This window comes from Melanerpes formicivorus, unplaced genomic scaffold (genome assembly GCF_026170545.1).
Source record: "Melanerpes formicivorus ecotype bairdi unplaced genomic scaffold, bMelFor1.0.p_v2 SCAF_41, whole genome shotgun sequence".
In the NCBI taxonomy this organism is placed as follows: domain Eukaryota; kingdom Metazoa; phylum Chordata; class Aves; order Piciformes; family Picidae; genus Melanerpes; species Melanerpes formicivorus.
This window is the reverse complement of record NW_027142393.1, coordinates 963,787-984,646: the sequence shown is the minus strand read 5'-3', so window position 1 is coordinate 984,646 and position 20,860 is coordinate 963,787. Positions and strand designations below refer to the sequence as shown.

Sequence of the window (20,860 nt, the reverse complement as noted above, 5' to 3'; positions counted from 1 at the left end):
TTAGCTTGCCATTAAAAGTTTCACTAGGTTGGAGTTTGATGGTGAAGTTGCCCTGCTAATACAAAGAAATATTCCTCTGTGAAATCTGGTGGGATTTGAGGGCCCCTGTGAATTAATTTGTTTCCAGGAGTTCCATCAAAAGAGAAATCCTTTGTAAAACTACCAATGTTAAATTACAGACCAATAAAAACCTCAGCCCTACTTCTGCTGCAAAATTAGATGCAGTTATTAGCAGTTGAGTGTGGAAATTAAAATGCAGAAAAGACCCCAGAAACCTACTAACTGGGATTGAAAGGGTTCAGAGAAACACTTCTCCTAGACCTATTTTCTGTTTGCTTTGCTTAAAAATAAAGAAGATCTTTATGAATTCTTGGGAATATCCATGGAGTTGTGCCATGGCCACAGGGTTCTTCAGCACCTCCGGGGATGGGGACTCCACCACCTCCCTGGGCAGCCTGTTCCAATGCCTGACCACTCTTGCAGCAAAGAAATTGTTCCTCATCTCCAGCCTAAATCTCCCCTGGCACAATTTCAGGCCATTTCCTCTCATTCTATCACCTAACACTAGGGAGAAGAGACCAACTGCCACCTCACTGCCAACCTCCTTTCAGAGAGTTGTAGAGAGCAATGAGGTTTTGCCTCAGCCTCCTCTTCTTCAGACTAATGAATCCCAGTTCCCTCAGCTGCTCCTCCCCAGCCCTGTTCTCCAGACCCTTCCCCAGCTTTGCTGCCCTTCTTTGGACCTGCTCCAGCTCCTCAATGTCCTTCTTGTAGTGAGGGGCCCAAAACTGAACCCAGGATTCAAGCTGTGGCCTCACCAGTGCCCAGTACAGGGGCACAATCACTTCCCTATGGCTGCTGGTCACACTATTGCTGATCCAGGCCAAGATGCTGGAGGCCTTCCTTGCCACCTGGGCACAAACTGGCTCATGTTCAGCTGCTGCCAACCTGCCCACACACTCACATACGTGCCCTGCCCCTCCCATCCTTTTCTGGCAGGCAACATTCCAGCCGCCCTGCCCCAAGCCTGGAGCACTCACAGGGTTGTTGTGACCTAAACAATTGGGGCTCAACACTGTGCCATTTTCTCCATTTTCAAAGGCAGTCTCTGAAGATGTCCATGTTCTGTCTGCTGTGGTGTTAAGTACTTGCTGATGGCAAAAGTCAGTACTCCCTTTCCTCAAAATCACCCCAGATTAGAACTTTAGTCCAACTTGCAACCTCTTTGCAGGTTTTGAAGGCGAGAGCTGGCAGGAAATGGTGGTTCAGAACCTAAAGCATGGTATTTACAGTTCCATAATGCACTTCCTTCAGTTTTTACTTCTATGTTTAGAAAAAATTAGGAGTGTGAAATCAGTTCTGTTGCAGCTCTGTTACAGGCATGGACTGCCCTGGGGCTGCAAAATGCTGTTAGGGTGATAGCAACTGCCACAAATCAGAGGTGAGTGATTTTGGAAGCATCTGAGCAGCAGACGAAGAACATTGTGTTATTAAAGCACACTGATACTTGCACAGTTAGGAAAACATGGTTTTCTTTTCTTCAATCTAAAAATAAACAGCTGGATTCAATTTTGGGGGCCCTCTACAAGAAGGACGCTGGAGTGAGTCAAGAGAAGGGCAATGAAGCTGGTGAAGGGGCTGGAGAGCAGGCCTGGTGAGGAGCAGCTGAGGGAACTGGATATTAGAAAGAAAGTCATTACAGTGAGGGTGGTGAGACAGTGGAACAGGTTGCCCAGGGACTTTGTAGATGCCACTCCCTGGAGGTGTTCAAAGTCAGGGTGGATGGGGCCATGCCCTAGTGGAAGGTGTCCCTGCCCATGGCAGGGCAATTGTGTAGAATAGAATAGACCAGGTTGGAAAAGACCTTTGAGATCATCAAGTCCAACCTATCACTCAACACCATCTCATCAACTAAACCATGGCACCAAGTGCCTCAGCCAGTCTCCTCTTAAACACCTCCAGTGATGGTGACTCCACCACCTCCCTGGGCAGCACATTCCAGTGGCCAATCTCTCTTGCTGGGAAGAACTTCTTCCTAACATCCAGCCTAAACCTCCCCTGGCACAGCTTGAGACTGTGTCCTCTTGTTCTGGTGCTGGTTGCCTGGGAGAAGAGACCAACCCCCACCTAGCTACAACCTCCCTTCAGGGAGTTGTAAAGAGCAAGAAGGTCTCCCCTGAGCCTCCTCTTCTCCAGGCTAAGCAACCCCAGCTCCCTCAGCCTCTCCTCACAGGGCTGTGCTCCAGACCCCTCCCCAGCTTTGTTGCCCTTCTCTGGACGCATTTCAGCAACTCAAATTGTTTCCTGACCTGAGGGGCCCAGAACTTGGAAATGGATGATCTGTAGTGCTCCTTTCAGCCCAAACCATTCTATCAATCTATTATACTATGAACTGGGGTTGTTCAGCCTGGAGAAAAGTTGGCTGAGGCCTTCTGGCTCAGTACAACTCCCTGAGAGGAGTTTGATGCCAGGTGGGGGTTGATCTTTTATCTTGAGGAACAAGAACCAGGCCAAAAGGGAATGGCCTCAAGTTGCACCAGGGGAGGCTTAGGTTGGACATGAGGAACAATTCCTTCCCTGAAAGGGTTGTCAAGCCCTGCAACAGGCTGCCTGGGGCAGCAGTGGATTCCCCATCCCTTGAGGGTTTGAGAAACTGGAGATGTGCTGAGGCACACGGTTTAGTGGTGACCTGGCAGTGCAGGGTTAATGGCTGGACTTGATCACGTTTTCCATCCTAACTGCTGCTGTGTTTCTAATAGGTAGTGTCCCTAATTCTTCCATTTTACAATAGATTTACTCAATTTCACGCTTTCAGAAGTGTTCCAACTCTCTTTGCAGTGTTGTAACCACAAGGTTACAACTGACAGAAATTCTCTCTTGCGTTTTCAGCTTTGTCACCACCGTACCAAGACTTTGAGGAGGTCACTACAAAGCACTCTGCCAGAGTTTTCTGTTAGCAAAGTAAGAACTCTGTCATCTTCACATGACTTGGGGAAGGAATTACATTTGAGAGTCTATTTTTAGGTGCATTAGATGTCTGGATGAATGGCAGTTGTGCTGCCAACAACAGCAGCACAGACACAAAGTATTTGCTGTTGTATCTGGACGGTTTTTAAAGGTCAAAACTCTCTTTTTTTTGTGAGAGGTTGTTCCAATTTGCTGATGCATCATCTTCCCTGAAAGGTGAGGGCTGTGGGACTGGTCATTTAGTGCTTATTTTAATTAGGATTCAAAGGAGTACTTGGACAGCTCGTGAGGAAATGTCAGTGCTTTGATGGCGGTTGCTTGACTACAAAGGGTGTCTATATGTGTGTACCTATATATATAGTAAGCCCTACTCATTTCTCTGACCTAGTTTGCTTGGGTAATAATTTTCTTTGGGTAGCACTGAGCTTGCTGTCCCCCCACTTTTCCTTTGTAAATAAATGAGGGCTTCTTCCCAACTCTCATCTTAATTTCTGGCCTGCTCAGAGCAAGGCAAGGTTTTGGTGGCCGTAGTAACACTGGTTCCCACTCTGGCTTCCCTTTGCTCTGCACCTAGCTCTCCTCCTCTTCCTATGGAATCAGTCAAGAGTTTTCTGGTTGTTCCTCTCAGATTAAACAGTTTGAACCCTGTGTGCTTCAGCTTCCTGTGGTTGAGGGTAGTCTGGATACTGGTTGGGCAGCTCGATTCAAAGGCTAGCTAGAGTAATAAATGGATGCAGAAGCTTCTCCATGCTTGGTCGAATGAGTCATAACTTCTGTGCTCACATAAAGCTCTCTAGCTTTAAGAGCAGGCTCTGCTGTTAAGGGACTATCCAATAAGTGAAAATAAGAAAGAAAAGTCTAGGTGCTGTGTTCATGTGCTGGTGAGTGATGGAGGTTCCACCTAAACATGGGGAGAAGCTTGGATGTGAAGGTGCTGGAGCCCTGGAGCAGGCTCCCCAGAGAGATTGTGTAGTCTCCTTCTCTGGAGAGGTTCTAAACCCACCTGGACATTGGGCTCCTGAGCACTCTCCTGTGGGTTACCTCGCTTTAGGAGGTGGGTTGAACTAGATCATCTTGAGAGGTCCGTTCAACCCCCACCATGCCTGGGTTCTGTGACATTGCAGCAGGACATAAACATAATATCATACCTGGTGAGGTCATCCAGAGGGAACTGGACAAGCTGGAAAAGTGGGCCTAGGTGAACCTCATGAAGTTGGATCAGGATAATCCACATTATCAATACAGGTGGGGGAATGATGAGTTTGAGAGCAGCCCTGCAGAAAAGGATTTGGGGATGCTGGTGGATGAGAAGCTGGACATGAGCCAGCAGTGGGCACTTGAAGCCCAGAGGACCAATGGCAACCTGGGCTGCATCTAAAGCAGCCTGGCCAGCAGGTCAAGACAAGTGATTCTGCCCCTCCGCTCTGCCCTGGTGACACCTCACCTACAGTACTGCATCCAGCTCTGGGGCCCTCAATAGGAGGCATGGACCTAATGGAGAGGGTCCAGAGGAGGCCACAAAGATGATCAGAGGGCTGGAGCACCTCCTTTGCAGGGACAGACTGAGAGAATTGGGGCTGTTCAGCCTGGAGAAGATGCCAGAGAAACCTTAGAACAGCCTTCCAGTACCTGAAGGGACATACAGGAGAGCTGAGGAGGGATGTTCTGCAAGGGCTTGTAGGGATGGGATGAGGGACAGTGGTTTGAAACTAGAGAAGATTTAGGTTGGACATTAGGAAAAACTTCTTTACCGTGAGGGGGGTGGAGGCCTGATCCCTGGAGAGTTGCAGACTTAGGCTGGATGGGGTTCTGAGCAACCTGCTCTAGTTGGGCATGTCCCTGCTTACTGCAGAGAGGTTGGACAAGAGGATCTCTAAAGCTTCATTCCAAGCCAGTGCATTGTGTGTTACGCCATGAGTGAAGTGAGAGGAGCTCACTTTCACAGCACTTGGGTTGATAGGGGATTGTTTTACTTTGAGGTTTGGGGGTGTGAATTTCTTTGGTGGTTTGGTGGGGGTTGGATTTTGGGGGTGTGTTTTGGTTTCTTTTTCTTTCAGTTTGTTCTGTCCCCTGTGTGTGATGACATGTTTTACTTCCCTAAGATACTCAGCCTGATGTATCCATGGAGAATTTGGCTTTTGCTAACGGTAGAACTTACACTGTAGAAGTTAAAAGAAAAATTAGCTGCTTAAAAAGTATTTAGAAGTAACCTAGAAAGGAAGGAAACAGAGATATTCATGTTTGGAAGAGAAATGTGAATTCTTTGGGTTGTTTTGTTGGGGTTTTTATTTGGTCTTCCAGAAATATTGTCTTGCTTCTCAGAACTTTCAATAGTACTGGGATTTGGACTATATTAAAAGATATCAGCACTGTCTATACAGGGAGAGAAGAGAGTTTTGTGTTTCCTATTTGCTTGCAAATATATTTCTATGTATGCACAGGTGGTTCAGAAATGTTGTGAAATGTGCTTATGCACAGTATCAGTATATATTGTGAAATGAATGAGCTAATACAAAGGCAAGTAGCTGGTATGGGAATGTGCCCAAACCCAAGCAGCCCTGCACCATCTATTTTGCCCCAAGGACAGTGCTGAGCTGTGTCTCCAAGTGCCACTTGGCTCAACCCTGTGCCAAGGGAAGACTTAGTGTCATAGTTTCATAGTTTCAGTCAAGGTTGGAAGGGACCACAGGGATCACCTAGTTCCAACCCCCCTGCCATGGGCAGGGACATCCCACACTAGATCAGCCTGGCCAGAGCCTCATCCAGCCTGGGCTTAAACACCTCCAGGGACAGGGCCTCAACCACCTCCCTGGACAACCCATTCCAGGGCTTCACCACTCTCATGGGGAAGAACTTCCTCCTCACCTCCAGCCTAAATCTCTCCACCTCCAGCTTCATACCAGTCCTATCACTACCTGAGATCCTGAGCAGTCCTTCCCCAGCCTTCTTGTAGCCCCCTTCAGATACTGGAATGCCACAATGAGGTCACCTGGGAGCCTTCTCTTCTCCAGACTGAACAGCCCCAACTCCTTCAGTCTGTCCTCACAGGAGAGGTGCTCCAGCCCTCTGATCATCCTCGTGGATGTTAATGACTTGTAATAACTTGTTAATGATGTGGGCCTAAAGTGCTGCCCAGAACCACAGAGATGGTTTTCACCAGTGTACCAGGGATAAAATGCATAGAATCACAGAGTGATTTGGGTTGGAAGGGACCTTCAAGATCATTTGGTTCCAACCCCCCTGCCATGAGCAGGGACATCTTCCAACAGCCCAGGTTGCTCAGGGCCTCATCCAACCTCACCTTAAACACCTCCAGGGAGGGGACATCCACAGCCTCCCTGGGCAGCCTGTTCCAGTGTCTCATCACCCTCACTGTACAGAATTTCTTCTGAATCTCCAGTCTCAATCTCCCCTCTTCTAGCTTCAATCCATTCCCCCTCATCCTATCACTACAAGGCCTTGTAAAAAGTCCCCCCCTGGTTTTCATGTAGGCTCTTTCTGGTACTGGAAGGCTGCTCGAATCTCTCCCCAGAGGCTTTCCTGGTTTGAGTTTAAATGTCTTCTTTTCTTCTAACACTAATTAGAAATGTCAGTTATACTGGTGTCAATAAAATGGTAAACAACAACCAAGAACCAGGGTGAAATTCTTCCACAGTGTTGGAGCAGAGCCGGGTCAGCCAATCTCCTTACTCCTTGCTGGCTCTCCTGACCGAGCCAAGGCAGCCCTGGTTTCTTCAGTTCTCACTTAAACCTATTAATTTAAAATCATTTTCAGGGAGCCTTTTCTGCCTTGGTGTGGAACAATACAAAAAAATGAAATCACTTTTTTTTCCACCTGATTCTTTTCCTGTGTTACCCTTTGCTGCCTGGAGGGAGAAGGCTCTGGGGAGACCTTACAGCAATCTTTTGGTACCGCAAGGGACCTACAAGAAGGCTGGGGAGGGTTTGTTACAATAAGGCCAAGGGCATCCTGGCCTGCATCAGGAATAGTGTGGCCAGCAGGAGCAGGGAAGTCATTGTGCCCCTGTGGATAGGCCACACCTTGAGTACTGTGTGCAGATCTGGGCCTCTCAGTTTAAGAAGGACATTGAGACTCTTGAATGTGTCCAGAGAAGGGCAATGAGGCTGGGGAGAGGCCTTGAGCACAGCCCTGTGAGGAGAGGCTGAGGGAGCTGGGGTTGCTTAGCCTGGAGAAGAGGAAGCTCAGAGGAGACCTTATAGCTGCCTACAACTCCCTGAAGGGAGGTTGTAGCCAGGTGGGGGTTGGTCTCTTCTCCCAGGCAAGCAGCACCAGAACAAGAAGACACAGTCTCAAGCTGTGCCAGGGGAGGTTTAGGCTGGAGGTGAGGAGAAAGTTCTTCACAAAGTTGTTAGGATGTGCTGCCCAGGGAGGTGGTGGAGTCACCATCTCTGGAGGTGTTGAAGAGGGGCTTGGATGTGGCACTTGGTGCCATGGTTTAGTAGTCATGAGGTGTTGGGTGACAGGTTGGACTTGATGGTCTTTGAGGTCTTTTCCAACCTTATTGATTCTGTGATAGCAGGGAAGGGGAGTGCACTGAAGCTTGAGGAGGGCAGATTTAGACTGGATATTAGGAAGAAATTCTGGACAGTGAGAGTAGTGAGACACTGGAAGAGGTTGCCCAAGGTAGGTTGTGGATTCCCCCTCCCTGGAGGTGTTCAAGGCCAGGGTGGATGAGGCCTTGAGCAACCTGGGCTGGTGGGAGGCCTCCTCAAGCTGCGCCAGGGGAGGTTTAGACTCGAGGTGAGGAGAAAGTTCTTCACAGAGAGAGTCGTTCATCATTGGAATGTGCTGCCCAGGGAGGTGGTGGAGTCACCATCCCTGGAGGTGTTCAAGAGGGGATTGGATGTGGCACTTGGTGCCATGGTCTAGTCATGAGGTCTGTGGTGACAGGTTGGACTTGATGATCCTTGAAGTCTCTTCCAGCCTTAGTTATACTGTGATACTGGAGGTGTCCTTGTGCAGAGCAGGGGGTTGGAACTAGGTGATCTCAGATCCATTCCCACCCAGACCATTCTATGAATCATCTCATGGGAGTCTAAAATCAGAGGAGGAGGTAGCCTTGGAATGGATTGTGGTGTGTTTTGTGCAGTGCTTATTCCTGGTGCTTCCTCCTTCTTCCACCGCTCCCCTCAGGTGTGATCCCCAGTACGCCATGTACGTGTGTCTCTGGGTGTAAAAATAGCAAGCTGGGAAACAAAGCTCTCTTTGGTGTTTTCCCCTATCTGCTCATCCTTTAGGGGTTTTGCTGCACAGAAAGAATCCTTTAGCAAAGACTCTCAGCTCCCCTCCTGTAGCTGTATGCAGATACTCTGGTTTGTGCAGTGAAATTTCCGAGGTGTTCTGTGTCCATTTAGCTTGGTGTGAAATAATCTTTGTATGGCTGTGAGGTTTGCTTCTCACAACTCAGAACAACATCTCTCCCAGAGGCAAATGACTGATGGAGATTGCAAAGCCTTTGTAGTATTTGTCTGGTGCTGCCTCTCACGTATATTCCCTTATCTAGAAGGAAATTATCTGAGATTTTGCACCTGTCCAAGCTAATGGATTTCTTTTGATACCTAAACATCTTTATGGAGCTTAGGCATGGTTTCTCACCCATGTGATTTAAAGTAACACATGTAACTTCATCAAAGTTACTTTTGATTCATGCCCCTGGGCTCTTTCAAGAAGCTAATTTGCTAAAACTAATGCAAATATTTAATTCCTGAGGTTTGAGTGTCTTTTGTTTGCAGTTCTGATATTCTAATTAAAAGCAAACCCCCAGCGTGGAGCAGATGTGGACAGCTAGGCGTGGAGAAGTGAGGCCTCACCACCAGAGCTCTGAAGTGAGGCTTCACCACCAGAGCTCTGGAGCAGCCTGGAGATTCACAGAATTCTGGCATGGTGAGGGTTGAGACTGAGGGAGCTGGGGTTGCTTAGCCTGAAGAGGAGGAAACTCAGGGGTGACCTTATTGCTCTCTACAACTACCTGAAGGGAGGTTGTAGACAGGCAGAGGTTGGTCTCTTCTCCCAGGCAACCAGCACCAGAGCAAGAGGACACAGTCTCAGGCTCCACCAGGCTGGAGGTTAGGAGGAAGTTTTACAGAGAGAGAGTGATTGCCCATTGGAATGGGCTGCCCTGGGAGGTGGTGGAGTCACCATCCCTGGAGGTGTTCAGTAGGAGACTTGATAGGGTGCTTGGTTGCATGGTTTAGTTGATTAGGTGGTGTGGGATGATAGGTTGGACACAATGATCTTTAAGGTCTCCTCCAACCTGGTCTATCCTATCCTATCCTGTCCTATCCTATCCTATCCTATCCTATCCTATCCTATCCTATCCTATCCTATCCTATCCTATCCTATCCTATCCTAATCTTTGGAGATCATTCAGTCCAACCTTCCTGCTAAGCAGGGGCACCCAGAGCAGCTTATCCAGGTTCTCAGTGTCCAGGTGGGTTTAGAACTTCTCCAGAGAAAGACTCCACAGCCTCTCTGAGCAGCCTGCTCCAGGGCTCTGGCACCTCCACACCAAAGAAGTTTCTCCTCATCTTCAGGTGGAACCTCCTGGGTTCCAGTTTGTGACTGTTGCCACTTGTCCTATTACCAGGCACCACTGACAAGAGTCTGGCTCCATCCTCTTGTCCCCCACAGGTCCTTTAGCTCTTGCTGAGCATTGACAGGTAGCACATAAGACCCTTAATGGGAAGGTTATGAGTTCAAGCCTGCAGTGGGCAGTAGTGTCCTCCCTACTCTAGTCATGAGGTCTGTGGTGACAGGTTGGACTCGATGATCTTTGAGGTCTCTTCCAATGTTAGTGATAGTGAATGCTGACAAGAATCTCTCTGGGGCTGCTCTTCTCCAGGCTCAACAGTCCCACGTCTCTCAGCCTTTCCTCTCTTACAACCTAGGACATTTTTAAGACTCACCCAGCCATGGGCTCAGGGTGGCCTGTGCTGTATCATTTTCTACATTTGAGCTGTTTGACCAATATGTTGTGCTGTGTTGTCAGTAGCAGTGGAAAATCCACCTTATCCCAAACAGCACTGCCAGAGAGCTGCTTGCAGTGGGAGCAAATGGGAAGTTAATGACATTAGAAAAAAAACCCCACATTGATGGTTTTGCATAGCTGTGCAATAAAATCCTGAGGTGAAAAATAACTCTGAGGGCTCCAAGGCTTGAGTAGCACCCACAAGTGTAAAAAAAACATTGCATCTGAACCAACTTTAGTGGTTTTTTTTCCCCCCTTGTGATTTTGTTTTTAGCATTTACTTCAAATGATTCTTTCCTGTCATGCATTCAGATGGTTTAGTTTCTTCCAAGTTGTTGTTTGGGAATAAATTCAGGAAAATCTATTTGGGATTTAGAAAGTTTCATCTCTCCAGAAGAGACTAAATGTTGAGTTGTAGCTACAGAAATGTTTTGTCCCCAGTCCAGAAAGAAAATGAAAGGGGAGGGGGGGGGGGGAAAGAAAGGAAAAAGTCAAAACAGATTCTTAGATTTGAGCAGAGACATACGTTTTGTGGGCTGGCATCAGACTAGGATGCAGAATCTTGTAGAACCAACTCTTCATACTCTGGGATATTTAGAGGAGCAACATTCAAAACAAGGTGCTAGAGAATTCAGGGGGAAAAAAGAAAACCCTGACAGAGAATATACATTTTCTTTTCGGTGGAAAAATGTTTGCTTTGAGTGGCTTTAGGACTGTCCCTTTATTTCCAGTGTCATGTAACTTTCAACTGCCCCTTTCCTCTGCTCTGGTCTCTTCTCCCAGGCACCCAGCACCAGAACAAGAGGACACAGTCTCAGGCTGTGCCAGGGGAGGTTCAGGCTGGAGGTCAGGAGGAAGTTTTACACAGAGAGAGTGATTGCCCATTGGAATGGGCTGCCTGGAGAGGTGGTGGAGTCACCATCACTGGAGGTGTTCAGGGGGAGACTTGATAGGGTGCTTGGTGCCATGGGTTAGTTGGTTGGGTGGTGTTGGATGATAGGTTGGACACGATGATCTTGAAGGTCTCTTCCAACCTGGTCTGGTCTGGTCTGGTCTGGTCTATTCTATTCTGTTCTGTTCTATTCTATTCTATGGCACCACCTCAAATAGTGTGTCTAGTTCTGGTGTGCCCAGCATAAGAAAGACACAGAGCTGTTGGAGTGAGACCAGAGGAGGGCCACAAAGATTATCCAAGGGCTACAGCACCTCTGCTATGAGGATAGGCTGAGGGAGCTGGGGGTGTTCAGCCTGGAGAAGAGAAGACTCCAGGGGAACCTTAGAGCTGCCTTCCAATACCTGAAGGGATCCTACAGGAAGGCTGCAGAGGGACTTTTCTCAAGGGTGTCCAGCAGTAGGACAAGGGGGAATGGTTTGAAGCTGAGGGAAAGTAGGTTTAGACTGGATCTGAGGAAGAAGTTCTTCAATATGAGGGTGGTTGGACTCTGGAATAGGATGCTGGGGAGGTTGTGGCTGCCTCCTTCCTGGGGATGCTCTAGGCTAGGTTGGATGAGGCCTTGAGCAGCTGAGTCTATTTGAGAGGCATCCCTGCCCATGGCAGGGGTATTGGAGTAGCTGATCTCTGAGGTCTGTTCCAGTCTAAGTCATTCTGTGACTATAAAGAAGATAGGGTAATATTAAAAATAAAATCACAGTGTCATCAAGGTTAGAAGAGACCTCAAAGGTCATCAAGTCCAACCTGTAAATGTTGGCCTTTCGTTGGTAAATTCCCATTAATTGAAGGTGAGATCACAGTGACTCCTTCTGGCTGTTAGGATGCTGGGCAGAAAATCATAGGAATGAAAAATGAAACTTTTGGGTATTGGTCAGCAAAATGAACAGATCCCAGGAGATTCATCCTAACAAAACTCCCAAGCTTGCCCTGAAACCTGGTTTACCAAAGTAAAAACTGATGTGATGCTCAAACTCACAGTATCACTAAGGTTGGAAGGGACCTCAAAGATCATCGAGTCCAACCTGTCACCACAGACCTCATGACTACACCATGGCACCAAGTGCCACATCCAATCTCCTATCAATGATAGTATCAGTCAGGGTTGGAAGGGACCACAAGGATCATCTAGTTCCAACCCCCCTGCCATGGGCAGGGACACCCCACACTAGATCAGGCTGCCCAGAGCCTCATCCAGCCTGGCCTTAAACACCTCCAGGGATGGCGCCCCAACCACCTCCCTGGACAACCCATTCCAGGGTCTCACCACTCTCATGGGGAAGAACTTCCTCCTCACCTCCAGCCTGAATCTCCCCACCTCCAGCTTCATTCCATTCCCCCTAGTCCTATCACTACCTGAGATCCTGAGCAGTCCCTCCCCAGCCTTCCTGTAGGCCCCCTTCAGATACTGGAAGGCCACAATGAGGTCACCTCTGAGCCTTCTCTTCTGCAGACTGAACAGCCCCAACTCCTTCAGTCTGTCCTCATAGGAGAGGTGCTCCAGCCCTTTGCCCATCCTCATGGCTCTTCTCTGGACACCTTCCAGCACCTCCAGATCCCTCTTGGAACAGGGGCTCCAGAACTGGAGGCTCCTTGGAGAAGGACTCCTGGAGAAAGCTTAAAGGTTTTGAGAATAAAATTAATGAGACCCTGAGAGTTGCTGCAGTTGTTACATAGGAGAGAAGGATGATTAAATCTGATCAGAAATAACATCTGCAATGGGAGCAGAGTTTAAATACCTGGATTTTGGTTGTGCAGTTCAGTGCCAGAAAAAAAGTCACCTCTTAAAACAGAAGGCAAAGGGAAAATTATTGATGTGTCAGGCAACTAAAAAATCTTTGCAGTGGTGCTTCTCACATCTGGGGAGATTTGGGGTTGGTTCAACTTGTAGAGGTTATGGAAGGCTGTGTTTGAAGGGCAGTTGATAGAGATCTTCAGCACCACACTGCAGTCACCAAGTTGCTCTGAGGGAAAACAAGTCACAGGCTGTGAGCCACCTTGAAGCAGAACTGCTTCAAATGGCAGGGTGGAATGTCTCCTGCAGTTGTTCCATATTCTCTGTTCTCCCTTTCAAAGATTACTTTCTACTTCAGTTCTTAGAGCATCTTCAATCTGAAGGTCTCCCCATCATCAGGTGTCCTTTCTGGTGTCTAACTGCCAAGAAGTCATCATGCCTCTGTGCTGGGCACTGATGAGGCCACACCTCAAATACTGAGTCCACTTTTATGCCACTCGCTCTAAGAAGGACGTTGAGGTGCTGCAGAGTGTCCAGAGAAGGGCAACAAGGCTGGTGAAGGGTCTGGAGTACAGGGCTAGTGGGGAGCAGCTGAGGGACCTGAGGGTGTTTAGTGTGGAGAAGAGGAGGCTGAGGGGAGACCTCATTGCTCTCTACAACTACCTGAAAGGAGGTTGGAGCCAGGTGGGGCTTGGTCTCTTCTCCCCAGCATCTGGTGATAAAATGAGAGGAAATGATCCTAAATTGTGCCAGGGGAGGTTTAGGTTGGAGATTGACAACAATTTCTTTGCTGCAGGAGTGGTCAGGCATTGGAACAGAGAGATGCTGGAGGTGTTGCAGGAATGTGTAGATGGGGTTTAATGGCCATGGTGGTGGTGGATTGATGTTTGCACTCAGTGATCTTAGAAGGCTGTTCCAACCAGAACAATTCCATGATTCTCTAAGTGTTTGAGGCCATGCTGGTTGAGGGTTTGAGCAACCTGGTCTAGTGGGCAACGTCCCAGCCCATGGCAGGGGGTTGGAACTAGATGATCTCTCAGGCTATCCTGGGATTCTAAGTATCTTCCATCCTGAACTTATTAAACAAATGTGTTGATGGATTCTGCTTTGGCTTCCATACCAGTTTATTCCTCTGACTTTATTGGTTTGGCAGATGAAACAAGGGAAGGACAGCCAAAGCCAAGCACTACCAGCAGAAGCAGCATATGTCATGGCTATGCAAGATGCAGCCCTGTTCAATTAAAGGTGATTACTTCAGGTTTAGTGTTTCATGTGGCCATAGCTTAGCGGTAGTAGCAACATCTGGTAGCTTAGATCAGGTTGGTTAGCGACTTGAAGTGGCATCTCAGCAGAATTTGTTGTTCTCCTCTTTCTTCCTCTACACTTTAAGGCATTTTGTTAGGCTTAAATTATTTGAAACACTTTTTTCTCTTCCTGTCCTGCCCCTCAACCCTGAACACCCCAGGAGTGTTGATCAACAGTGGGCTGAACTTGAGCCAATGTGTGACCAGGTAGCCAAGTAGGCCAACAGTGTCTTGACCTGGATCAGCAGGAGTAGGGAAGTTGTTGGCCCCCCTGTGCTCAGCCCTGGTGAGGCTATGGCTTGAGGACAAGGTTCAGCATTGGGTGCCTCACTGAGGGAAGACTTTGAGGTGCAGGAGTGGGACCAGAGGAAGTTCTGTAGCACAAGTCTTGTGAGAAGCACCTGAGGGACCTGGTGTTGTTCAGCCTGGAGAAAAGGAGGCTCAGGGGAGATCTTCTGGCTTTCTATAACTCCCTGAGAGGAGGATTTGAGCCAGGTGGATTTTGGTCACTTCTTCCTAAAAGCAAGTGATAGGATGAGAGAAAATGGCTTAAGGTTGCACAAGGGCAGGGTTAGGTTGGATGTGAGAAGAAACTTCTTCACTGAAAGGGTTCTCAACCACTGGAACAGGCTTCTTAGGGGGGTGGTTGAATCCCCACCCCTGGAGGTGTTTAAAAGAAGCAGAGATGTGGTGCTGAGGGACATGGTTTAGCAGCAGCCTTGGCAGAATTGATGCTCTGAAAGGTCTTTTCCAACCAAACCAATTGTCTAAGTCTCTGATTCTGTATCTGAAAGTGCAGTGTCAGTCTGCAGGGGCAGCAGTGGTTCTCAGTTCCTACACAGCAGCTTTTAATACCTCAGCAGGGTCATTTGGAATCCAGAGTTTCTTCCCCCATAGCAATGCATCAGCTCTCTGTTTGGCAGGCATCAAGGCACAGCACACAGCCAGTTTCTTTTTGAGACTTTTCATTAGAATAAGAGAGTAGTTTAATCATGGCAAAGCCTGAGCCATCTGATTTCAGAGGCTGATCTGACAGGTATATGTTCCACAAGGATTGTACATCTTTGGAAGCAACGAGAGAGAGCAGAGTTTCCATCTCTGTATTTGATAACTTCTGTGGGAGAAGCTGATTTGGAAGGTGGTTAGGGCCACAAAGATGATCCAAGGGCTGGAGCACCTCTGCTCTGAGGATAGGCTGAGGGAGCTGGGGGTGTTCAGCCTGGAGAGGAGAAGACTCCAGGGGGACCTAAGAGCTGCCTTCCAATACCTGAAGGGATGTTACGGGAAGGCTGCAGAGGGACTTTGCATAGAGGTGTCCAAAGGAAGTACCTCGATAGGATAGGATAGGACAGGATAGGATAGGACAGGACAGGATAGGATAGACCAGGTTGGAAGAGACCTTCAAGATCATCACATCCAGCCTATCATCCAACACCACCTAATCAACTAAACCATGCAACCAAGCACCCTGTCAAGTCTCCTCCTGAACACCTCCAGTGATGGTGACTCCACCACCTCCCCAGGCAGCCCATTCCAATGGGCAATCACTCTCTCTGTGTAAAACTTCCTCCTGACCTCCAGCCTGAACCTCCCCTGGCACAGCCTGAGACTGTGTCCTCTTGTTCTGGTACTGGCTGCCTGGGAGAAGAGACCAACCTCTGCCTGTCTACAACCTCCCTTCAGGTAGTTGTAGAGAGCAATAAGGTCACCCCTGAGTCTCCTCCTCTCCAGGCTAAGCAACCCCAGCTCCCTCAGCCTCTCCTCACAGGGCTGTGTTCCAAACCCCTCACCAACTTTGTTGCCCTTCTCTGTATTCGTTCCAGCAAGTCAACCTCCTTCCTAAACTGAGGAGCCCAGAACTGGACACAGGACTCGAGGTGTGGCCTAACCAGTGCAGTATACAGGGGCAGAATGACCTCCCTGCTCCTGCTGGCCACACTGTTCCTGATGCAGGCCAGGATGCCAGCATCAGGAACAGTGCTTTATTTGCTTTATTTAAATGCTTTATTTGCTGCTGACCTCACCATAAGCCCAGCAATTGGGATTTTGGGTTCTTAGTTCTTAATTACAGCAGTGAAATGTGACCACTAATTAATGATTCTGTATGGTCACACTGTTGAATAATGTTGGGTTTATAAAACCAGAACTGGCATTTTTAGGGACACTGTCTTAAAGTTGCCTTTAATTTGGCTTTTCATCATTTGGGGGGGGGGGGGAATAACTTTTCCTAATCTCTTAGTGCTTATGACAAACACACTTCAATACTAATCTGTAATTTGCTTCTTATAATATGCTGCCCAGGGAGGTGGTTGAGTCACCATCCCTGGGTGTGTTTAAAGGTCCTGTAGATGTGGTGCCTGGGGATATGGTTTGGGGGTGAACTTGGCAGAGTAGTGGCAATGGTTGGAATTGATGATCCCAGACATCTTTTCCAACAGGAATGATTCTGTGAGCTCATGGGATGATTACTGTTGTTGTTAATTTGGTATGATAGCTGTGAATATTTCAAGTTTGGTGTATTTAGCCTTAAATGTCCTAATGGGGGTTAAGTGTGACATGCCTCAAGTAGAGGGCTGAAGCACCTCTACTACGAGGACTGACAGAAGGAGTTGGGGCTCTTCAGTCTGGAGAAGAGAAGCTCCTGAGGAGACCTCATTGTGGCCTTCCAGGATCTGAAGGGGGCTACAAGAAAGCTGGGGAGGGACTTTTGAGGGTGTCAGGGAGTGATAGGACTGGGGGGAATGGAACAAAACTAGAAGTGGGTAGATTGAGATTGGATGTGAGGAAGAAGTTGTTCCCCATGAGGGTGGTGAGAGACTGGCACAGGTTGCCCAGGGAGGTGGTGGAAGCCTCCTGCCTGGAGGTGTTTGCAGCCAGGCTGGATGTGGCTGTGAGCAACCTGCTGTAGTGTGAGGTGTCCCTGGCCATGGCAGGGGGGTTGGAACTGGCTGATCCTCGAGGTCCTTTCCAACCATAACAATTCCATGATTCTGTGATCAGTGCCTTCCTGTCTTATGGCTCTGGTGCCTGCCCGCTTGTTTTGAAGAGCAGCTGATAAATTCATGTCTTGTATGAATTGTGTCAATTCAGTTGTATGAAATGTACAGTTTTACTTTGTGCCTTCTTGATAACTGCAGGGTATTTTTACAGTTCCTCAGCCCAGTTGCATCTAACCTGGCTTCTCTTTCCGCTTTCTGGTGGTTCTCTTCAGATCCTTGCTGACGATGGTGGTCATTGGAGGCATAACTATTGAAGAATACATCACTTACAGACAAGATCTTTGAAATCTCTTTCCTTCAGACAGCAAAGGTAAGTGAAATAATTTAGATTACACAGTTGTATTTAAGTGAGATAGCTTTTTACCTCAAAATCAGCCAAAAGTGAGCAGCAGCTGAAGCTCAGGAGCCTGACTGCACTTGGAGAAGTTTTAACTGTTGCTCTGGGTTACAAACTGGCTGGTGGGTGGGCACAAAGAGTGGTGCTGAGCAGAGTTAAACCCAGCTGGTGACTGGTCACAAGTGGTGCTCCCCAGGGCTCGGTGCTGGGACCAGTTCTCTTTAATTAATCTTTATAGATGATGTGGATGAGGGGACTGAGGGCAGCCTCAGTACATTTTCAGGTGACACCAAGGTGGGCAGAAATGCTAACCTGCTGGGTGTTAGGAAGGTTCCACAAAGGGACCTAGGCATGCTGGATCAGTGGGCTGAGGCCAAGTCTAGACACGCTGGATCAGTGGGCTGAGGCCAAGTCTAGACATGCTGGATCAGTGGGCTGAGGCCAAGTCTAGACATGCTGGATCAGTGGGCTGAGGCCAAGTCTAGACATGCTGGATCAGTGGGCTGAGGCCAATTGTATGAGGTTCAACAGGGCCAAGTGCTGGGTCCTGGACTTCAGTCATAACAACCTCACTCCAGGCTTCTTCCTGGAAGGGTTCTCAAGCACACTGCTAGCAGGCTCCCCAGGGAGGTGGTTGAATCCCTATCCATGTAGATGTTTGAAAAAGGCAAAGATGTGCTGCTGAGGGACATGGTTTGGCACCAGCCTTGGTAGAGTTAGAGAATGGTTGGACTCAATGATCTTAAAGGCCTTGTCCAGCAAGAACGCTTCTATTCTGCTGATGTGAATAATGAGCTCAATGGAAGGAGCTCAGCTTCTTTTCCTCCTTTTGCTTACAAGAATATGAGTCCTTAGCTTGGTTTTTCTTTCCTGTATTGAATGTCATTGCTTATTTCTTTATTATTTTCTCTTTTTTTGGACTACAAATCACTTGCAGTTTCTGTGGGTGATACTGCTGAGAACCAAGAATACCTTACATGTTAAAATCTGGAGAGTAGTTGGGCATGGGGGTTGCTGCTGGAAAAAGGCAGAAGTTAAGTGCAAGAGCCAGGAGCACCAAATCAAGTGGGGCTCAGTTTCTTGATTTCTGCACCAAAAGCAGCGTAGCCAGCAGGCTGAGAGAGGTGATTCTGCCACTTTGTTTGGTGAGACCTCACCTGCAGTACTACATCCATGTCTGGAGCCCTCAACATAGTAAAGGACATGGACCTGATGGAACAGGTCCAGAGGAGGGCCACAAAGATTACCAGGGGTTTGGAGTACCTCTGCTATGAGGACAGGGTGAGAGACCTGGGGTTGTTCAGCCTGGAGGAGAGAAGGCTCCAGGGAGACCTAATAGCAGCCTTCCAGTACCTGAAGGGGCCTACAAGAAGGCTCAAGAGGGACTGTTTCCAAAGGCCTGCTGGGATAGGACAAGGGGCAATGGCTTCAAACTAGAGAAGAGGAAATTTAGATTGGATGTTAGGAACCAGTTCTTTACTGTGAGGGTGTTGGAACACTGCAACAGGTCAGGGAGGTAGTTGAGGCCCCATCCCTGAAGATATTCAAGGTCAGGCTTGACAAGGCACTGAGCATCTGACCTAGTGGAGGATCATAGTATCATAGTATCAGTCAGGGTTGGAAGGGACCACAAGGATCATCTAGTTCCAACCCCCCTGCCATGGCCAGGGACACCCCACACTAGATCAGGCTGCCCAGAGCCTCATCCAGCCTGGGCTTAAACACCTCCAGGGATGGCGCCCCAACCACCTCCCTGGACAACCCATTCCAGGGCTTCACCACTCTCATGGTGAACAACCTCCTCCTCACCTCCAGCCTGAATCTCCCCACCTCCAGCTTCATTCCATTCCCCCTAGTCCTATCACTACCTGAGATCCTGAGCAGTCCCTCCCCAGCCTTCCTGTAGGCCCCTTCAGATCCCGGAAGGCCACAATGAGGTCACCTGGGAGCCTTCTCTTCTCCAGACTAAACAGCCCCAACTCCTTCAGTCTGTCCTCACAGGAGAGGTGCTCCAGCCCTCTGATCATCCTTGTGGCCCTGCTCTGGACACCTTCCAGCACCTCCAGATCCCTCTTGTAATAGGGGCTCCAGAACTGGAGGCAGTACTCCAGGTGGGGTCTCAGCAGAGCTGAGTAGAGGGGGAGGATCACCTCTCTCGATCTCCTGCCCAGGATCTGATTGGCTTTGCAGGCTGCAAGTGCACACTGAGAGCTCCTGTTGAGCTTTTTGTCCACCAGCACCCCCAAGTCTCTCTCCTCAGGGCTGCTTTCCAGGATGTCCTTGCTTACTGCAGAAGGCCTGGACAAGATGACCTTTGGAGGCTTCTTCCAATGCAAACCATTCCTCGATCCTACAGAAGTTTAGAAACGTGACTTCTCTTATAATTAGATACTAGAGAGGTGACTCTGATGTGAGCTCTGCTTCTACTCCTCAAAGAATGAACTTTTGATCAGAATACATGTTAGCTATTCAGGAGAGGGTTTTCTTCTCTCTTTTAAAGCCCCCTCTAAAAAACCCTGTAGGTAGTATGGGAAGAAGGTTTTTCTCCCTCTCTTACGGAAACAGAGCTAATTTTCCCACTCATTATCTGCTGTTAATTTAATGTGTGGCAATATCTGAAATTCAGAGATGATTATATGGCAGCAGATTTTTGGTTAGCTCTACAGCTCATCTATGAGCAAACCAATTAAGGCATAATTTCAGAATATAATTGAACTCCTAATGGGGCACTTTAGGTTCACTTGGATTTTACATATTTGCTTTGCTTTGTTTTAGTAGGCAGGCCCAAAGTGAGGGTGCAGCTTCATCTTTGAACTTCTGGATACAGCAGCTTCATCTGAGACTGCTCAGAATGAAGCATGTAAAATGCTGTTGAATGAGAGGGTGGGTGAGTTCAGGCATGAGCTGCATGGTTCTCCATTCTGAACTGTGAATAGCTCTCAGTGGCTCTTTATTTGAAGAATAAAACTTACTGTGGTGTTAGGATGCTGTGACCCTCTCCATAGGATAGGATAGAATAGGATAGGATAGGATACAATACAATACAATACAATACAATGAACCAGGTTTGAAATGACCTTCAAGATCAAGTCCAACCTATCACCCAACACCATCTCATCAACTAAACCATGGCGCCAAGTGTCTCATCCAGGCTCTTCCTAAACACCTCCAGGGATGGTGACTCCACCACCTCCCTGGGCAGCACATTCCAATGGCCAATCTCTCTTGCTGGGAAGAATTTCTTCCTACCATCCAGCCTAAACCTCCCCTGGCACAGCTTGAGACTGTGTCCTCTTGTTCCATTACTGGTTGCCTGGGAGAGGAGACCAAATCCCACCTGGCTACAACCTCCCTTCAGGTAGCTCTAGAGAGCAAGAAGGTCTCCCCTGAGCCTCCTCTTCTCCAGGCTAAGCAACCCCAGCTCCCTCAGCCTCTTCTCACAGGGCTGTGCTCCAGACCCCTCCCCAGCTTTTTGCTCTTCTCTGGACACCTTCCAGCATCTCAACATCTTTCCTAAACTGAGGAGCCCAGAACTGGACACAGGACTGAAGGTGTGGCCTAACCAGTGCTGAGCACAGGG

General features: G+C 48.3%; 1 protein-coding gene across 1 annotated transcript in view; it reads left to right on the top strand.

Moving 5' to 3' along the window:
- The window catches only part of MBD5 (methyl-CpG binding domain protein 5), a 205,702-nt gene that overhangs the window by 65,391 nt on the left and 119,451 nt on the right, over positions 1-20,860 (top strand). The window contains 1 exon segment of the mRNA XM_068158686.1: positions 17,156-17,253. The gene's annotated coding sequence lies outside the window, so the exon portion shown is untranslated.